The sequence below is a fragment of the Nicotiana tabacum genome, chromosome 7, assembly GCF_000715075.1.
Source record: "Nicotiana tabacum cultivar K326 chromosome 7, ASM71507v2, whole genome shotgun sequence".
NCBI classification, from domain to species: Eukaryota; Viridiplantae; Streptophyta; class Magnoliopsida; order Solanales; family Solanaceae; genus Nicotiana; species Nicotiana tabacum.
Genome location: NC_134086.1, coordinates 117,157,116 through 117,170,199, shown reverse-complemented (window position 1 = coordinate 117,170,199; position 13,084 = coordinate 117,157,116).

Below are 13,084 nucleotides of genomic sequence, written 5' to 3'. Positions count from 1 at the left end.
TTGTTGAATCTATTCTAAATAAATTTTAAAAATATTTCTACCCAATTCCCCCTATTTACCTAATTGGTGCTATTTTAAACCTTTCTATCAAAATGGCCACTTGTCGCCAATTAATCAATGTTTTATATGGATATTGGACCAACTGAAACTCCAGATATTGAAACTTGTATTTCTGATCTGCACAAACATTTACAAACTTTATATAATTATTATGCTAACATTGTTGATGCTTTTGCTGTTGTAGATGCAAATATTTTTTCAAGTTCAGTTTCAACATATGGGACTGGTGCTTTGGATGATAATGATGGTGTTGAAGATTATTTGATTTGGTCTACACTAGGAGAGCATCAACAAACCAGTAGCATGAATATTGATGAACTCTAATTCTACTTGCAAAAGTCACCAGAGCCCCACACAAAGAAATTTCTATCGCTAGGTTGGTGGAGGAGCAACTCAAATCAACTTCCTGTTCTTTCGGCCATGGCTCGAGACGTGCTAAATGTTTCGATTTCAGCAATCGCATCAGAGAGTGCATTTAGCCAAGCAAGGCAGCAATTAGGAGATACTCGTCATTCATTAGGCATCAACGCTTTAAAAATTCTAGTGCGCTTCAGAGATTGGATAATATCATAACAACGAAATAAAGGGTGTGAAGAGGTAGATGAAGTGAAGGACCAAGAAATTGGAGATATAATAGTTTATGGATCCGATTCAAGCAATGTCGGAAACCAAGAACCTCATGTTGACATGGATGAACTTACAAAATGATACAAAGCATGTGATGTACTCTTTCTTATTTTTTATAATTGCTGTAAACTTTTAATTGCAAGTTTGTGAGCACGTGATTTTTGCCCTATATGAGAATTACTCCCAAAAATTCAAAATAAAACAATTTTCCTTTGTGTGCAATGTTGGAATTTTTGTGGCATTTTGGATAATTATTTGTATTTTTTCCTGTGCATGTTAATGTGTTAAATTAATAATAATAAAAATATATATATAAAAATATGTCGCATTTGCATTTGATATTTAATTAAGTTTGTTTTACAAAATGAAAAAAATTACAAAAATAGGCATCTTTTGCATTTTTAGCATTTAATGTCCAAATTATGTGATTTTATTTTATTGATGTTTAATTTTTGGGTGATAATTATTATTAGAAGTTAATTAGTATTTTAAGATAATTTTGGTTTTTATAATTTAATTTCATATATTTTAGTTTTATCAATACGTGAAAGAAAAGAGAACAAAAAATAAACGAAAATCGGATTGGGCCTCTTCTTCAATTTTAAACCACAAGCCCAATAATACCCAACCTTCCCCTACGACCCGGTCCGTTTCAAACCGGGTCGACCCAGTCCATAACCCAAAACCTCACCCCACCCTTTCTATTTTCATTCTTGAACAAAAAAACAAACAAAACCCTAAAATAAGACCTAACCATCCGCCCCCCTCTCTTCTTCTTCTCCAAATCCCTCCAAACCCTAGCATCCATGGATACCTTCTCAAACGACCACCCCTTCACCACCTTCATCACCAGCAACCATGGCTGCCCCCCCTCTCTTCATCTTCTCCAAAACACACACATCCATGGCTACCTTCTCAAACGACCACCCCTTCACCACCTTCATCACCATGCTGCCATGGCTGTCTCCCCTCGTGCTTCATCATCCAACTCGACCCCTTTGAAGCCTCCATCGTTGTTCTTCACCTTCCCAAACGACCAGCAGTCCGACAAACCCCCCCTCGTCGTCAACCACCCTCGAGACTCCAGCTCCCATGGCTGCTCGTTTTTGTCTCCGTCAATACACACACGCAGCCATGGCTATTGTTTCGTCGCCATCTCGTCGTCACCACCTGCTGCTGCACCTCCAATCCAGTCCGCCATGGCTACTCCTTCATCTTCTTCATTTCCCTCGACAGTAGCTCCTCCTCACCATGTCGGACGACCACCTGAAACAATCGCGTTTCTGCTGCTTCACTGCCCTTCATCTCCTTCGTGGCCTTCACTGCCCAGCCAGTAGCAGCTGCTACTGCTTTACCATGTCCATGTCTGCCATACTGCTTTGTCTTCTTCATCGCACATCACTCTCACATATCGTCCTCACTAGATGAGATCTTCCAGTCATGAGTCGTCCGTTCATGGTCGTCTTCGTCGTCGAATTATTTTGGTGCGATAATGGTCTCCGGGCAGATTTGTTTTAGTTCGAGTTCATCATCGTTACGATCCGGTTAGTGGGTTTAAGTTTCATTTCTGTCCGTATTTTGTTTGATATTCTCGGATCTAAAATTAGTAGATGTTTGATTCTTGTTTTTGTTCGTGTTTATCGTTTCTTGATTATTGCTTCAGGTTGTTTCACTTGTTCTAGTTTATTTTTAATATAGAAATTGTTAGTTTAATTATAATATTGTTAGATTTAAGTTAAAGTTCAATTAATTATTTCTTCGGTTTGTTTTTGTTCGTTTAAAAGAATTTAGTTGTAATATAGAAATATGTTAGTTTAATCGCTTGAATCCTCCATCTTTGTTGATTAGTTTAGATTTAATTCGTGTTCATCTTTTGTTTGAAGTTCGTTCTTAATCCGGTGATTTAATATGAGTTTATATTTTAATTCTTGATTTAATTTGAATATTCATCTTGGTTGTAATGTTGTTGGATTTAGTTTAAAGTTCAAATGATTATTGAATTTAGAAATTCAAATCTACTTGTTTGTTATGTTCAATTTGTTAATATTATTGAATCTGAAAATATATGTGTTGTTAAAAATATCGTTCAGTCAAAATAATTCCGATTGTTGCTTTGTTGTTCATCGTTTAAGTTTGAATTTGTTGATTGAACTGGATTAAGGATTGGTTATAGCTGGTAATTTAATTTTAAGTTCTTAGATAATTTTGAAGTTTGAACAGATTTTGAATCAGGGCAGTAACAGTAGTTTTAGGGGTAAAATGGGAATTAACCAATTGCATATTATTTAATTATGGTAGGGGACAAGACATAATGATAAAAGCAAAAAGAAAAGGTTAATAATGATGTCTTCTTTTGACCATTCAAAAAGAGGGAACATGAGGGGCCCATGTTGATTACTTTTACTAAAGTAAAAATTAGAAATAGTGTAGGTAATAATAAAAGTTAAAAGGTGCACATAGTAAAAGAATATTGGGTTAAAAAGTAAAAGAGGTAAAAGGGGTAGTAATAATAGTTTAAAAAGTAAAAAGGAATTAGGTAAAAAGAAAAAGGGAGTAGTCTTGCTTTGGATATAAAAGAGGACTCATTTGACACAAAAAAAGAAGAATTTTGGGGGAGATAAAAAATTTCAGAAGTAAAGAGGAGATAAGAACAGACTTTTAATCTTGAAGAAGAGGATTCCTAATATATCCGAATACTATTTCCGTGTATTCCTGAATGTGATCTCTGCCTCCTGTTTGCTTCCGGGATTTTCAATTGGCTTCTTGAGTTAACTGTTGGTCCATTGTTATTGCTTTATTGAGTGGTTGCTGGAATTTCTGTTTGGTTTTCAAGTCTACTGCTGGGTTTTCTGACTGTTGGTTGTTTGTTGTGCTGTATTGTTACTACTGCTGCTGATTCTCATCTTCCTCTTCTCTTGTATTCAATACCAGGTACACGACTGTAATACTAGCTATTGCAAGCTGAAAATGTGAAAGCATGAATACATATGAAGAATGGAACTTTGAAGTTTTAATTTAGCTTTTTTCTTGTTTCTTTTACTGATTGTATTTAGGCTATTTCAGGTATTATTATTTTATAAATTTCTATCGCTTTGCATAACTAGGCATCTTATAGTGACGTACTAAATAGTACTCTGTTTTAGTTCGGTTATTAGATAGTATATGTTTAAGCATGCTCCTTACCGTCAAACTGTTTAATAATTGGAATAAGAGGAGAATAACATAAGTTGGTCTTTAGTGAATCGGCTTGGCAAAACGGGTTAATTCACAAGCTATGAAGGTTTTAATATTGTCAACAGTAGGTTAATCGTGAACGGGTAGTTAAATTTATTTAAGGCGTAATTTGAGTTCAAACAAGACTAGATAATGTCTAAGTTTAATAAACTTTCTAATGAGCTTTAGCAATTATGGCTAAATCTAGTTTCAAATGGTTGTGAATAATTAATTCCAATAGATTTTTTTTATAACAATGCGAGCTTCAATCTAGCTATATTTGATTTCTTTTGAATATTAGTTGTCGAATCTCTTATTTTATTAATAATTTCGAATTTTCCTTTTTTTTTTAGTAAAATTCTTTCCATTAATATTTGTCTTAATGTAACAGTTAGTATGTTACGTTTTCTTAATTTTTCTGAAAGCTCCTAATTAATTAGGATTTTCTTTCTTTAGTTTTAGAGGCTAATTTTAATAGAAAAAATGTAGTCATTTTAGGATTGTCCATTTAAAAATAAATGAGATGAGCCTCGTCTAGTAAAACGTATAGATTGCGGGGCCCTCACAAATGTATGTATTAATTACTTAGCACTCGGAATCGGCCACTTAGCGAAATTCACGGCTTTTTCCAAATAACCACGCGCTAGTCGTTATAGGCACGCATTTTAATAATCTTACCTTCTTAAACTCGGGTGTGCATTTCATGCGACCCAAATCCAAATCCCAAAACATTGAATAAAATGTGTTCCGGATTGCGGGTGCATTTCATGTGATGCAATCCAAAGACAGGTTTTAAACGATGTTCACATTCTTAAAAAAAATATATAATAATAATAAAAATTTTAATAATAATAAAAACGGCTAAAAGTTAAAGTTTGCACATAAGTTCATAATCGTATAAAACCAGATATTTAAGCCAAATATGACAGTGGAGCGACCGTGCTAGAACCACGGAACTTGGGAATGCCTAACACCTTCTCCCAGGTTAACAGAATTCCTTATCCGGATTTCTGGTTCGCGGACTGTTAACAGAGTCATTCTTTTCCTCGATTCGGGATTAAATCGGTGACTTGGGACACCATAAATCTCTCAAGTGGCGACTCTGAATTAAATAAACAAATCTCGTTTCTATTGCCCTTTAATTGGAAAAACTCCCTGTGCGCCCTTGTGGAGCGGGTAAAAAGGAGGTGCGACAGCTCTGGCGACTCTGATGGGGACAATAACCTAGAACCACTGGTTCAGGGTTAGAAATCGAGCTTAGAATAAATTGTTGTGTTTAGCTTTATCTGATTTTGTTACATGATCTGTGCTTAATGTGCTAACTAACTGCTTTTACCGCTTTGATATTTTGTGAACTGTATATAAACTGTGCCGAAACCCCTTCCCTCTGAGTCTTCTAAATCATGAAGAAGGGTGCACTTCGTGTGACTTCTTTTCTGTTTAGAGTCAATCCTATTTTTAGAACGAGGTTCGGATAAGTTGCTAAGCCGGTGAAGCTTCTGTATTCCCGGTACGCTGCCTCCTCCTCGGCTCGAGTTGTCCGCTCAGGTAAGCCAGGTTTAGAACAATACACTCAGGTTTTTTAAACCTAGTATGACAAAACCACATGCCGGATCCCTAGTAGGAACGTTTGTTTGCATCATGTGCATTTGACTTTGGAGACTCAACACAGGGGTTGGGTCTGTCTAGGAATAGCAACCTGAAACAGAAAAGACCATCCTGACGCATCCTACTTACGCTCTGTGCATTTATTCGTTTCGAACCCGCATATTGACCGGCTTCTGAATCTAGGGGAATGTTAGAAAATTTTGAAAAAAAATTGAGAAAAAGAGAAAATAACAAGTGGAGAGTTAAATGATTAATTTAGAGAAAACCAGTGTCCAAGTACTGTCAGAACTCTGCCGAAATTTTGAAGAAAGAAATAGTTTACTTTTAAAAATTATTTGTTTACCCAAAAAGCAGAAAGTGTGTAGGAAAGAGTCCTTTATTTTAGTTTGCTTTGTTTTCAAAAAAAAAAGGAAAAAAAGTTTTTTTTTGCTATAAAAGAAAAAGGAAAAATATGTTTGTTTTCAAAAATTCGTTAGTTTATCTGGGCGAACTACGCCGGTTTGATTCTCACCGGATGTGAGATACGTAGGCAGCCCTAATCGGGTCCAACCTCTCTTTTTGCTAAAATAGCCTAAAAATGTGTCAAATTTTTATTTCATCATAAAGAAGTCGAGTGACGCTGTTTTATCAAAACATAGCCGAATGTTACCGAAAGGGACGCCGGAAGGCTGACTTTGCATAAACAGCCACCTTTGGGTCATTTTTTAGATTTGGTCCAGTTGACCCACACATCCTTAAAAATCTTCGTCCCCGAGGCGCTGAAAGGCCGTGTTTGCAACATTGAGTTTTCTATTTTGAAAAATGAGAAAAGGTCATAAATAGGTAGGGTGACGCTGTTTTGTCAAAACATAGCCGAATGTTCCTGAAAGGGACGCCAGAAGGCTGACTTTGCATAAACGACCACTTTGGGTCGTCTTTAGAATTTTTGACCAGTTAGCCCATACAGCCTTATAATCCTCGTCCTCGAGGCTCTATAGGGCCGTATTTTCAAAGGACGGTATGATATTTTGAAAAAAAAAGTCTTAAAAATAATCGGGTGACGTTGTTTTGCTAAGAGTAGCCAAATGTTCCCGAAAGGGGCGCCGGAAGGCTAAAATTTACATCAAGCGGTCATTTTTTGTTTATTTTAATTTTTCTGACCAGTCAACCCTCACAGCCTTAAAATCTTTGTTCATGAAGCGCTGAAAGACCGTGTTCAGAAAACCAGTCTTTCTTTTCTTTAAAATTGGAAAAAAATGAAAAAAAAAGTTTTGTTTTATATTTGAGTCAAATATAGGTTTTCCCTTTTGTCTAAATCACCTTAATAAATGTGCAGGATGAGCACGACCGAAAATAAACCTTTCACGGCCCTTAAAGAGATCCCTCTGCAGCTCCACATGTGGTGGAATGATTTAGAAACTGATAGCAGAAAGGCAGTGATAAAAATTTTGGGTGGCCTCGTCAGTTTATTGGATGTTGAGTCGAAGGTGGATGTTATTGAGGCGCTGGTACCTTTTTGGGATCCTGCACACAACATATTCCGGTTTTCTGATTTCGAACTTACACCCACCTTGGAGGAAATGGCGGGTTATGCGGGTCTCAGCCCAAATTTCAGAACTCCTTATCCTTTGGCACCAAGGCCGGTAACGCCGCACAAATTCTTGGACTTGTTAAGTATCAGCCGAAATGCCCAGGAAGAGAAGTTAGCAGCCGGGTATTGCGCATTTCAGTTTTTGTATCGGCGCTATGGTAACCCTCGAGGTTTTGAAGAGCCCAGACTTGGTTTGACTCACGCTGGAAACAAAGACAAATGGGAGGCCAGGCGGGTTCTAGCTTTCATGGTAGCTTTCATGGGAGCTATGGTTTGCCCCCGGGAAGATGGTCACATAGAGATCGGCCTTGCTGGGATGTTGGATGTTGCGACCAAACGAGTCAACAACACAGTAGTTCCTTTAATCGTAGCTGAAATCTATCGAGCTTTAACTATATGCCGAGAGGGAGGGAAGTTCTTTCAAGGTTGCAACCTGTTGCTGCAATTGTGGAAGTAAGAACACCTTTGCCATCGAGTTGGGTACATGAATTACGGACTGACGGGATTGAGCTGTATTGAAGAATTTGGGACTCGGATAACAGGCATTGAGTTCCCCGAAGGAACAGAGGCTTGGCTATCACTTTTGAGATCATTAACTGCTGACAAAATCGAGTGGACCTTCGGGTGGCTTCCTGATGCAGAAGCTATATATACTTTAGCTGAAGTTCCCTACATCCTCTTAATGGGAGTTCGAAGCATCCAACCTTATGCCCCTAACAGGGTCTTGCGTCAACTGGGAAGGTTTCAAACTATGCACAATGACGAAAATCTAAGCAAGCAAGTGATTGAACTAGTCCCAAAAGATGTCTTTCTTGAAGGAAAAATCCATGAAATCTGGAATCGGTGTAGGTTCCTCGAGCCTAAAACCATAGTGCGAGATCGGGCTAAGGGCGAGGTAGACCCTAAGTACAATGCATGGTTTGGAAAAAAGTTCTTGATTCCGCAGAGGCCCGCTAAAAGGCCCCACGTCCAAGATTTCACTGAATCATCTCAAGCACAATGGGATTGGCTGGCAAGAGAAGAAGGTTATCGAGCGGAAATTGGTAAGTTGAAGCAACAGGTTGAAAGTTTGAAATTCGAGAACGACGCGCAAATTGATGCGGATCAGGGTGAAAATAGTAGATTGACCCAGGAAAACGAAACACTTAGGGCCCAAATCCGGAAATCTAAAATGGTTGTTGATAAATGACCGAGGAGTCGATCAGATGAGCAAGATAAAAGGGCTAAAAAATGAAGTCCGGGAATATCGGGAAGGTTGGAATGATCTGAAAATATCAGGGCAGAACTCAAAGCACAGGGGGCTACGAGGGTAGATGAACGTCGCCAATACTTAGATCAATTGAAATGGGACCACAAGAAAATTATTGTCAAACTGAAGAAAAAAGGTGGATACCCTCGAGGGTAAAGCAGTTGAGCAAGCGAGGGATTTTGAAATATAAAGTAGACATTGTTACGATCTGTTGGCCCAAATGGAGGTAGAAGTACAGCAGCTGCGGAATTAGCACCTGCAGGATTCTCAGGCGATAAAGGCATGCAGTAATCAGATAAAACGCTTGCTTATAGAAAAGAAGCAAGTAAGGGACAGGATTAGGGCCATTGCTCGCGCCATTTTCAGAAGATGTCGAGCTTGTGAGGACATGACCCCTACTACTTTTGTCTCAGTAGTGCTAATCTATGTAAAGCAGACCATGAATGAATTAGAGCAACTCCAAAAGGATTTGGAACCAAGGCCCGCGGTGAGGCCGAGCGATGCCCCGTGGGCACCCATATTTGAAGCTTTAGAGTATGCGTAGTTCGTGTCTGTATTTCTCTATTTTTAACCTGTGGTTTGTCTGTCCGTTGTCTTTTCGCGCCAAAGTATTTCTATAGTATTGGAACTTGTATTTAACCTTAGTTTGCATTTGTTATTTTTCTTTCTGCAAAAAGGGGTTTAGTTTGTAATAGTTTGTTTTAAGTAATGAAAAATTGAAAATTTTTCTTGCACGAACTACGCCTGGTCTGATTCGTGCGGGGTCACGATACATAGTCAATCTCTATAGGATTCGACCGTAACTGGAAAAAAAAAGAGAAGAAGAAAAGAGAAGTCCCTGAAACACTCGAAAGAGGCACAAATAAAATAAGTCAGGATGATGCACGCGGTCAGAGCAAAAGCATGTTAGAAATGGTTCACTGCCTAAGAACATTGCATCCCCCAACGTGCAATTACAATATCTGTTAAGACTCTAACACTGACGAGTTTGTTGTTTTTCCAATCTATATCAGTTAGTTTGTTAGAGCGTACTGGCACCGTACCATTATCAAACAAGATCGAAAGGTCCTATACCAGAAAGCATGACTGGATCAGACAACAACGTTGAGTCGGAAAAGACGACAAATCAAATGCTGAAGGAAGCCCTGGAAAAAATGGAAAAAATGAGGTTGGAAATGAATGAAATACAGATAGCCTTAGCTAGAGCCCAGAAGGGGCATGAACTACCCATTACTCCTACTCTCCAACCAGGACACACGCCGGAATACCCCTCCACCGGCCCTTCAACGAGTTTCCCAAGCCATCACTACTATCAGGGAAGAGAGGCCTATGATCCCCAAGCTCTACCACCCAATCAAAACCCTCCTCCACCAAATCTTCCCGTCTTTGTGGCGCCTCCCCCAGCCCCATTGCACAGATCATCTAGTGAGCCGTTGTTTCAGGCTCACGACACACAATATTACCCCCCTGAACTCACATTCAAATCACCCGAGCCACATACCTATAATCCCCACTTTGAGGTCCCGGCGGAGATTGAAAAGCCGGCTAAGAGCCTAGAGCAGGACGAGGTGATGCGAAAATTTAAAAGCCTGGAGCAGTCCTTTAGGAACATGCATGGGTTGGGCAACCAGGTCAGCATGGCCTACAAGGATCTATGCCCTTTCCCTGACGTCCATTTACCAACAGGGTTCAAGATGCCCAAGTTCGATTTATACGAAGGGCATGGCGATCCTATGGTACATCTACGGGGTTTTTGTAGCAAGATGAGGGGAGAGGGGGGAAAAGATGAGCTACTGATAGCTTACTTTGGCTAGAGTTTGAGCGGGTCGGCACTGGAGTGGTATACAAGACAAAATCTGAGCAGGTGGTACACCTGGGATGATCTGGCACAGGCTTTCGCAGGACACTTCCAATACAACCTTGAGATAGTCTCAGACCGTCTCACATTGCTAAAGCTTGCGAAGAAACCCGGAGAGAGCTTTCGGGAATTTGGGTTCCGATGGAGAGAACATGCAGCCAGAGTTGATCCTCCAATGAGAGAGGGAGAAATGGTAGATTACTTTCTACAAACTCTAGAGCCAACGTACTTCGGTCACTTGGTGACGTCAGTTGGCAAATCCTTCAATGAAGTGGTAAAGATGGGAGGTATGATAGAAGAGGGACTTAAGTCCAATAAGATCCTGAGTTACTCGGCAATTAAGGCAAAGACTCAGGCCATTCAGAGCGGCACGGGAGGTGCGCTCAGAAAGAAAAGGAGAGAGGAGGTCACGACAATAGAGGCATGCAATTGGTCCAGATCTAGAGGTCCTTCCCCTCGTTACCAACCCAGACCCCATCATCCAACCTACCCACACATTCCAAATTACCCTCCACAACCCTACTACCCACCATAAGAACAACACTTCTCCGTCCATCAAGCCTAGACATATACCCAACCTCCGGCTCGCCCGCAATGGCGCACGCCACCTCCCCACAATACATACCCACCTCCACATAATACCTACCCACTACCACAAAACACCTATCCACCTCCAAGAGCCTACAGGAACCCTCCAGCGACGGGTTTCAGGGGAAATTCGTCTTCTAGAAATGAAAGACTGCAGAGGCAAAGAACCTTTAATGAGTTGGGAGAAACCTATACTGCCTTGTTCCACAAATTAAGGCAGTTGGGTTTATTAAATCCTGTTGATCCTAGGTTGCCGAATCCCTTACCCCAAAATATGGATCACTCGGTAAGATGTGAATATTGTTCGGGAGCTCCCGGACATGATACCGAGAAATGTTGGAGGCTAAAACATGCGATACAAGATCTTATTGATACCAACAAGATCGAGGTACAGGCACCGGAGGCACCCAACATTAACCAGAACCCATTGCCAATGCACCACGAAGCCCACATGATCGAGCTTGTGCATGAAGGAGGGGAGCAAAAGAAACCCTCATAGATAGTGATGATGATCCGTGCCACTCCAAAAGAAAAATCGACCAGTGGGGAAGCAGGGGTACAGTTGAAGGGGGAAGATGTCAAGCTAGTGATGATATTAGGGAAGAATCCATCCACCGCTACAAAGAAACTAGAGCCAACCAAGTTGGTAGTATCGGGAGCATCATCTGCACCCGTAGTTGTTGTGAAAGGGGTCTACAGGGAACCGGTCATCATAAAGCCGATAGTCCAATTATCAGTGATTGATAGCAAGGTTGTGCCTTGGAAGTATGAAAAAGCAGTGGTAATGTACAAGGGAAAGCAAGTGGAGGAGGATAGTTGTGAGGCGCATGGACTGACTCTATCGGGACGGTGTTTTACTCCCGTGGAGTTGAGAAGGATCAACCTAGCAGTAATAAAGAAACCCGTGTCAGAAGAAGAGGCGGAGGAATTCCTAAAAAAGATGAAAGTGCAGGATTACTCCATTGTCGAACAATTGAAGAAAACATCGGACCAGATCTCGTTGTTATCACTATTGATCCATTCGGACGAGCATCGCCGGGCCCTGATGAAGATACTAAATGAAGCTCATGTGCCCAATGAAATTTCAGTGAACCACCTTGAAACGATTGCCAACAAATTTTTTGAGGTAAACAGGGTAACGTTCTCTGATGACGATTTGCCAGTGGAGGGCACGGAATATAATAAAGCTCTCTACTTGACTGTTAAATATGAAGATTAGGCAGTTACTCGGGCGTGGGTGGATAACGGTTCAAGTGCCAATATTTTTCCATTCTCCACACTGAACCAGTTGAAGATTGACCATGATAGGATCCACAAGAACAACGTTTGTGTCCGAGGATTTGACGGAAGTGGAACAGATACCGTGGGAGATATTATACTCGAGTTAACCATCGGCCCGGTCGAGTTTACTATGGAGTTCCAGGTATTGGATGCTGCAGTATCTTATAACCTTTTGTTGGGACGACCGTGGATCCACGCGGCCAAAGCAGTGCCATCCACATTGCATCAAATGGTCAAGTTTGAATGGGACAGACAAGATGTCGTGCTGCATGGGGAAGACACTACGTGCACCATGGGAGGTGCCATTGTGCCATTCATAGAAACCAACGATGACAAAGGTCCCTGGGTTTACCAGGTTTTTGATGCAGTGTCAGCAAACAAGATTCCCGATGGTAAAAGCATTCCACACCCCAGGATAGCTTCCGCAACCATCATGATAGTTTCGGAGATGCTAAGTAATGGGTTCGTGCCAGGAAAAGGTCTGGGGGCTGAGCTCCAGGGAATTGTTCAACCTATCTCTTTGCCCAAGAATTTAGAGACTTTCGGATTGGGATTCAAACCAACTGCAGCAGATGTAAAGCGAGCTCGGAAAATGAAGAAGAAAGTTTGGGTTCTTCCCAAGCCAGTTCCGCATCTCTCTAGATCTTTTGTTAGAGCAGGTGTCACAAGGTCGTCAGTCCCAAAAATTAGTGGACCGTTGATTGGGCCAGATGGAGATTTGGATGAGGGCTTAGAAAGAATGTTTGCAGATGTCAACCCAATAGAAGCTGGAGAGGGTTCCAGTAAGGCAGACATACGGTTTGTGGTGCCTAGGGTCAATGTCAACAATTGGACAGCTACTCCTCTTCCTACTCGGAGGGAGTCCTGGTAGTTGGCTCTGATTTTCCTTTTTGTTTTCTGGATTATTCCAGGGTTGTAATCCAGATTCCTTTTTATTTCTATTACTGCTCAACAAAGTGTGAAACATTGTTATCCCATAATTCAATAAAACGAAAAAGTTTCTTCTTTATTCCTTATTTTATATGTTATT